Genomic DNA, 7,646 nt, shown 5'->3' with positions numbered 1-7,646 from the left:
TATTAGAACTTATAATATACTAATATAAATCATAAATATACTATTCTCAAAAGACTATCCATATAAATTGTGTTGGTGAAGTGCAACCCAAATGGACCATGCCAAGTCGGGTCAAGTACATACCAAATATAGTTATGGACTTAGACATTAATCCAACAGACTCCCACTTGGATAAGTCTAAAACTATTATTGAGTATGACTTCAAAACCTAACTGGAAATCGTATGTGACAACTGTCAAAATTCGAGTCGGTTCTAGATTTGATTAAGTTAGTTGCACGTATAGGCACGACACATACTAGAATTTGTAACTAGAAGCTAAGTTATAACCTACTATAAACTCGGAAACAAGTAGCATCGAAGGATAGTGTACATAGATTTCTCATGGCTATGAGAATTCTACAATTACTTAACTGTAGTGACTATCCTTATTCGGACTACTCTTTGACTCAAACACCTTTTCATGAATCATATACACACATTATGCACTTGACCTAGTAGTAGAAATTAGGTCGGAGTCTCATAGAAACTTAAGTCAAAGTTGTAGACTAGGACTAGTATATTTGTTTCCTCAATTTCGCTTGAATCTCGGAATCACTACATAGAATGCCAATAAACCGATAAAAATATATTTAACGTTATTTTCTATGCAAAAAATCAAGGTTTTGTGAATGAAAATTAAAATAAGGTGCATATTTTATAAAAACTTGATATTTTTATAAAATAAAGTTATAATTTTATAAAATTTAAGAGCGGGATACCCTCTCTCCACTCGAAATTCGGACTCCCTCCTCCCAAGATGCCTCTCCTCTTCCCAACACAAAATGATTCTTCTTCTCTCTCACACTCCATCTTCCTCATTTTCTCTCATTTCTCTCTCACACTCTCACACACATTTTCTCTCTTCCTCCCACTATGAACCACGAAATTTTACAGCTAACATGTCCAAGAACACTCAAGATACTCAAAATCTTCATCATCTAATGGTATTCATTAAGGTAGAACACGATTTCCTTTCATTTTCCTTCAAGTTTTCTTGGATTTTCTTTCATTTCTTTGTTCTTCTACACCATTCTAATGAAAGATCATGAACACATAAACATACACACACACAAATTCACGTTTTGATGATGATGGTAAACAACATGCATGTTGTTAATGGTGAAATCCAAGGACCCGAACCTAAGTCAATATCAACATAATGCCCTTTTATACAAGTTTTGGGTAAAAATCACCACATGCACCCTAAGTTTTCTATAGAAAAATGATTTTTGAACATTTCAAACTCATGAATGTTCTTCAAAACAACATGCATGTGATGATCCTCAAGCTTAGATGCTTGATGATCAAAGTTGTTGCTAAAAAGCTTTCAAATATGTTAATGAAAGATTTATTTCCAAATAAATATATAAAAACCATTTTCTGACCAAATCCGATTTTTCCCAGGTTCTCATCAACAAAAATAATATGCTCTGTAAATTCCAGAAGATAATTCATTTTTCACGAATTATTATAATTAATGCAATAAAATAGGGCAATACATCATATAAAATACTTACAGAGGTCTACAAATCCGGAATAAATTCGTGGATGACCCCTATGGTGAATAATGACCTCTCATTAAATTTCATCGATTTATGTTGCTGTTTAGTATGATTTTCCATTTTCTTTTTGTTTGGGTATAATAAATCACAAAACCACTTTAGCAAGTGTGAAAAGTGTATCTAACAACTTTCGCAGCTTTTACCTATGGTGGGAGACTCAGAAACATAATTTCAGAATTTTTCATCATGCCTTCCTATTTTTCCCAATTTTTGGTAATTATAATCGCCTAAACATAGGAAAAATAGTTCTAATTATCCACTATTCATAATATTTTACCAGAACATCATGTTTTACAGTAGGAGGTCACATAAAAACTTTGATGATTTTTCTCTACTGTATACTATTTTTCTCCTATTTTCTAAGGTTAAATACACTTAAATACACATAAATACCCAAAACCGGATTATACAATATGAAAACCACTTTTGGTATTTTTTCCAGATTACTTACACTGTAAATGATGTTGCAAAAATTTTTGGTAATTTATTTTAAGTGTTTATTATTTGTTCTTCAATTAATGATTATTTAAGGGAATAAAAAAAGGAAAAATATCTTTTATATTTTTCCTAGCCTATTTATGTAGAATAACAGTAAAATAAAAAGTTTGGATAATTTTGGAAACTGTTTTCTATTTATTTCAATTTTTATTAGAATGCTCAAAAATTATAAAATTGGGTTAAACAATTTAGAAATCGATTTTTGTATTTTTCTCAACTCAATAATGTTTAATAACAGTAATACAAAAAGTTTGGGTAATTTTGGAAACTGGTTTCTATTTATTTCAATTTTTATTAGAACAAATGCATAAAAATCATAAAAATTGGTTAGACAGTTTAGAAACCCATTTTTATATTTTTCACAGATTAATTATGTGTAATGACATTACTATAAAAAGTTTGGGGCATTTTCTTAACTGATTTCTATTTTTCATGAATTTTTATATATTTAGAGAATTAAATATATGAAAAATGGTTATGCATATCCATAATCCATGAAAAATTATCTTGTAGTCTTTTAACAAATTTAGAACCAAAATCTGAAGTTTGGTAATGTTTATTAATTGTTTATTATTTTTCATACTTTTATGGTTATTCAAGAACCTAAAGTGGTGAAAAATAGTTAGACAAATAAAAAATTCAAGAAAATTTATCTTAAGTTCTTTGATTTCAATTAAAACTAAAATGCAAAGTTTGTGAAATTTTAGAAGTAAATTGATTTAGTTTTGAATATTTAATCATTGGAACAGCTCTAAAATGTTAAATATTAACATTTCAATAATGGAAATTTTCCGCTTAAATTGTTATCTAACAATTAATTCTTTGAAACTTAATTTCCACAAAAAAATATTTATAATTTATCAATATTCAATTGTGACTCAGTATTGGCATAATTCTATTGTAGTAGTAAGTATACTAGTGTTACATTTAGATTAGAGACTCACTAGTGAATACCAATATAGTAGGAATCGGTAGTGGTACACGTGGAACATAGTCAAGGCAGCATTTGCATCATCTCAATGTATTGTGAGTATTCACGCACTCCCCTATTTTCAGTTTTTATGTTTTGGGGTGGAAAAGCATGTCCAGATTATCTATTACTTGCATGTTGTATTTAAATTGATTTGTATCAAATATGATTGCTATTGTATTGCTATGTCTCTCTATGTAAGTCTATGCAATACGGAACATGAGAACTTATCGTACTAAGGCCTTTCTCTTATCTCTAACCATTAACTCTTTGAGCCAATGGTCATTATGGATAGCGCTATTAGGAATTGACAACTCCTCACTCGCCCTATTGCTGGAGTGCATGATACCATATTCATCTATGGAACTATAAGCATAGATCTCGATAGGGCTTCGGTCATAGGTTTGGTTGAGACTCATTGTTTGCTCATACACATACAAACTCGTTTCTCGTTATAGCAATAAACTTGTTATCAATAATAGCAATCAACTGGTTTCTCATTATAGCAATAAACTTGTTTATTAATTATAGCAATAAACTTTGTTTCTCGTTACAACAACAAACTTTTATTACTGAAAACTCATATGCATGTTTTAGCAATGAAATTGTTTGCTCATTGTAGCAACGAAATTGATTGCTCATTTTTAGCAATGAAACTTGTTTACTCGTTTGAGTAACGAACTTTATCTTCCATGAGAATATGAATGTTGCATCCTATTTGGGCAACATACTTTATCTCTCATGATGACAAAGAACTTTGTTTTTACAAACTTATTTACTCCTTTTAACAATATACTTTTATTATTGGAAACTTTTATCAAAAATTTTATTTCAATTCATGAACCAATATTATTTTGTTTAACTTGTGAGTACTCACCAACAATTTTATAGTTGACGCTCGTTTTACATGCTTTTTCAGGAATCATCGAGTAAGTGGCACTTAGGGACACTTCACTTTTAGGAGCATTCGGATATGTTGTATTTCAATTTACATTGTAATTTCTTTTAAAAGTTGTTCAAACCCATTGTAAAATTGTAATGATTTTTAATACTATGGTTGGTGTTGTCTTTTAACTTTTGCTATGAAACCCTTTGTACTACCACGCCCTGTGTTTCCGCTTTAGCGGGGTGTGACAGGAAATGGTATCAGAGCCGAAGGTTATAGAGAATACCGGTTTTCCTTTGGAAAACCACAGCTATAGCCAAAAAAATTCTAAACGTTTTTTTTTAAATAATGAACATACTACTGGTATAACTAATTCGAGTACGCATTACTGGACTTTAATTAAGTATAGCTTGGCCAACTATGTTTAATTAAGGAAATTTAATGCAAGGCTAGAAACAGTTATAGTAGAATTATGTTCAAAACGATTTTCAGCTTGAACTTTTGAAAAACAAAGTTTTTAGGTCTGCGTACGGGCATTGCATATTATAGGCAATCATCTAGGTACACTTAGAAACTAAGTACACTTTTACCACAATGCCTTTATTTAGAAATATTCGTAGCCCTTATCAAGTGCTAGGTTAACCACTTAGGTTATATCACTAGCCACTCTAGGAGCAATGCACTTAGTACTGAGAATGAGTCTTCCTTGGTAGCTATTGACTTTTGATGTAAGGTTAGTAGCTAGATATACACTAGTAATAATCATAAGTCGAAACCTATACCAATTATTCCTCAATACCTCTTCATCGTCTTCGTACTAGAGTTACGACTAGGAAAAAGCATTTCGATATTGACACAAATGATAATTGGAGCATCGCGTAAGGAGGTAGATGAGTCGCCACTAAGTAATCACTTGGATACCATTAGCAAACATTCCAGATTCGACTCACGAGGAGACACAGAGGTTTAACTTATTGCTACCCATACGTGAGATCTTATTAATACTCTATGATTTAACTCTACGTTGTTTCCACCTTGAGCTTAAAACTTAACCTAGGATGTCCCTTTGACCTCTATAAAAGGCTGTGAAACTGCATTGACACCATAAAACGTTTTTCAAATAATTTTTTTTTCTTGTTCTTTATCTTGGGGAAAAGACACTGGTACTCGCCTTAGACTTGTCTTGTACTCGCCTTAGTATTTAGGTACGATCAGCTACACTAACATACTTATTCCTTACTTCTTAATCTTCCATCAAAAAATTATTTCGCTTCATCGGTTTTAATTATCATCGATAAAATATTTTATATCCACTTCATTCAACTTAGTAGATATTTCCTAACAATTTAAGCCATATTCTCGCTAAAACTCTTTTGACAACTTGCTTTAACTTAATGCTTTTCTTCAAAACTCAACTTAGCCAATATTGGTTTTTACCTTGCTATTTCGATTTCATTTCAAATCCATTTCAATGGATAGATGTGCTTTTAAAGGCATAGAAACTATTTTAATCCTTGCTTACCATTTTGGCACGTTTTCGAAAAACTTAGAAACAATTTCTTTTATAAAAGTGTTTAAACCCTATGCTATAAAACTTAAACATGTGACATTAAAATTCATATTATGTGTAAAAGCTTCATCGGATCTTTAAACCACTTTTGTTTTAAGTCTTTTGACTACTTTCTCATTTAGGCATTCTACTAAACTTAAATGTGTTTTCTAGTAACCTAACATGGTAGTGTTACAACTTTCCAATCCAAATGTGTTTAAAAGACATCATTGATGCCTACATTTCAAAACACACCTTATTTGTTTATTTTTTTTCAAATTAGTTTTATAATTTGTGTTTATAAAACTTATAACATTGCAAAACTTAGTGTTCAGTTTTAAACTTGTAGTGACGTACTTTTGACAATGCACAAATATTCATCTAAATATGTTAAGTCTTTACTTTATCTGTTTTAACCATTATTGGACCCCAATCAGAAAGGTCAAAATTGTCAGATTTTGAATTACAAGTTTTATTGTTTCTTCTTTTTCACAAATGGAGTTTAACTTAATAGATAACTCATAAATTTTTGGAAAACATTTTAAAACTCCCACATGTCTATTTAATCATCAATATACATCAAATATTGAAATTTGAAATACATCTCAACCTGGTTTTAATCTACATATATATATATATTGTTCTTATAATTTTAACAATAACAATCATTGTCGCCGCTACCTTCCTTTTTCTTTCCCCCGCACTTGATTTCTTGCTCTCCTTATGATTTTAGATCTCGCACATCCATAATAGTAAGGAAGAATTTCATATATGCCCTTCCTACACATCAAAATAATTTTATTTACCCAACTAAATTTCTAAATATCATATTTACCCTTCATAAAATTTCAAAATATCATATATGCCCTTTTTAAACATCAAAATATCATATATGTCATTCTTAAATATCAAAATATCATATGTGCACTTTTTAAACATAAAAATGTCAATGGTAATATCTAAAATATCCTCCATCTACAACATGGTAATAATCAACAATAACAAAAACTAAACAATCAAAACATACATTCCATAGAAAGAGTTGTAGATGAATCTTTTTTGCTTGTCATGAGGCCGACATTCCAACAATGTAGAAATTCATATTCCATTATCATAGACGTAAGGATAATATGGTTAAATTTCTTAATTATTATAATAATTCTAAGGCATAAAAATGATTATAAAATATTAAAAACATTATAAAAAGGGATTTGAACAAATATGATATTTTGAAGGTTTATGAAGGGTAAATATGATATTAAGAAATTAAACTGGACAAATATGATATTTTGAAGTTTAAGAGGGGCATATATGATATTCTCCCTAATAGTAACATAATACATTGTCTAAATTTGTTTCTATCTATTGTGTTTCTCCTGATATCATGTTTGTACACATACATACTAGAAGTCTATCCTTTCGTTTTGAACGATTAATACACGTATAGCCGTGAGGAATAATTTTTATTTAGTCAACTTTGATATATTCAATTACGCCTTTTATCATATACATCTTGTTTTTATTTTGAAATCTCTATAAACAAGTGATCCTTATTTACATTTGCTCTTTCGTTCTAAATTCGGAAACTTGATATAAAATGCAATTTTCATTGTACTTTTCCTTATAAGTAATACACAAGATGAATACTCTTATGCTTATAATTTTTCTATATACGGAAAATATATATGAAGGATATATTTCCTTATGTTTCTTCTTTTCTTTAAATACATCAAAAATTTTGAATTTTACGATTATCTATGCTCTAAATGATTGTTTTTGTAGAAACACTGAACTATGAATGCACCATTTTCAAAGATTAACATTTTTTACACATTTCTTAAAATAGTATTCTACTTTGCAATTTTGAGTGAGTTCCTAAACTCTCAAACTTGTTTTCATAAGTATTCTGACTCCTAGTAAACTTGAATTTGTCCTGACTTAGACAATTGGACAATTTTTCAAAAGTTTAATACAAATATTTCTATACAAATTCCTTTAATGATGACTTCAACCTTTAACCTTAATCAATCTTTATATTAGCTTACTACTTTATTTGATCGCCACACGTGTATCTTCATTGTCTTGGAATTATTACACATTTTGATAATATTGAGATTAATTATCATTTCTAAACATACATT

Source organism: Lactuca saligna, chromosome 9 (assembly GCF_052625555.1).
Source record: "Lactuca saligna cultivar CGN05327 chromosome 9, ASM5262555v1, whole genome shotgun sequence".
In the NCBI taxonomy this organism is placed as follows: Eukaryota; Viridiplantae; Streptophyta; class Magnoliopsida; order Asterales; family Asteraceae; genus Lactuca; species Lactuca saligna.
This window is presented reverse-complemented; position numbering follows the sequence as displayed.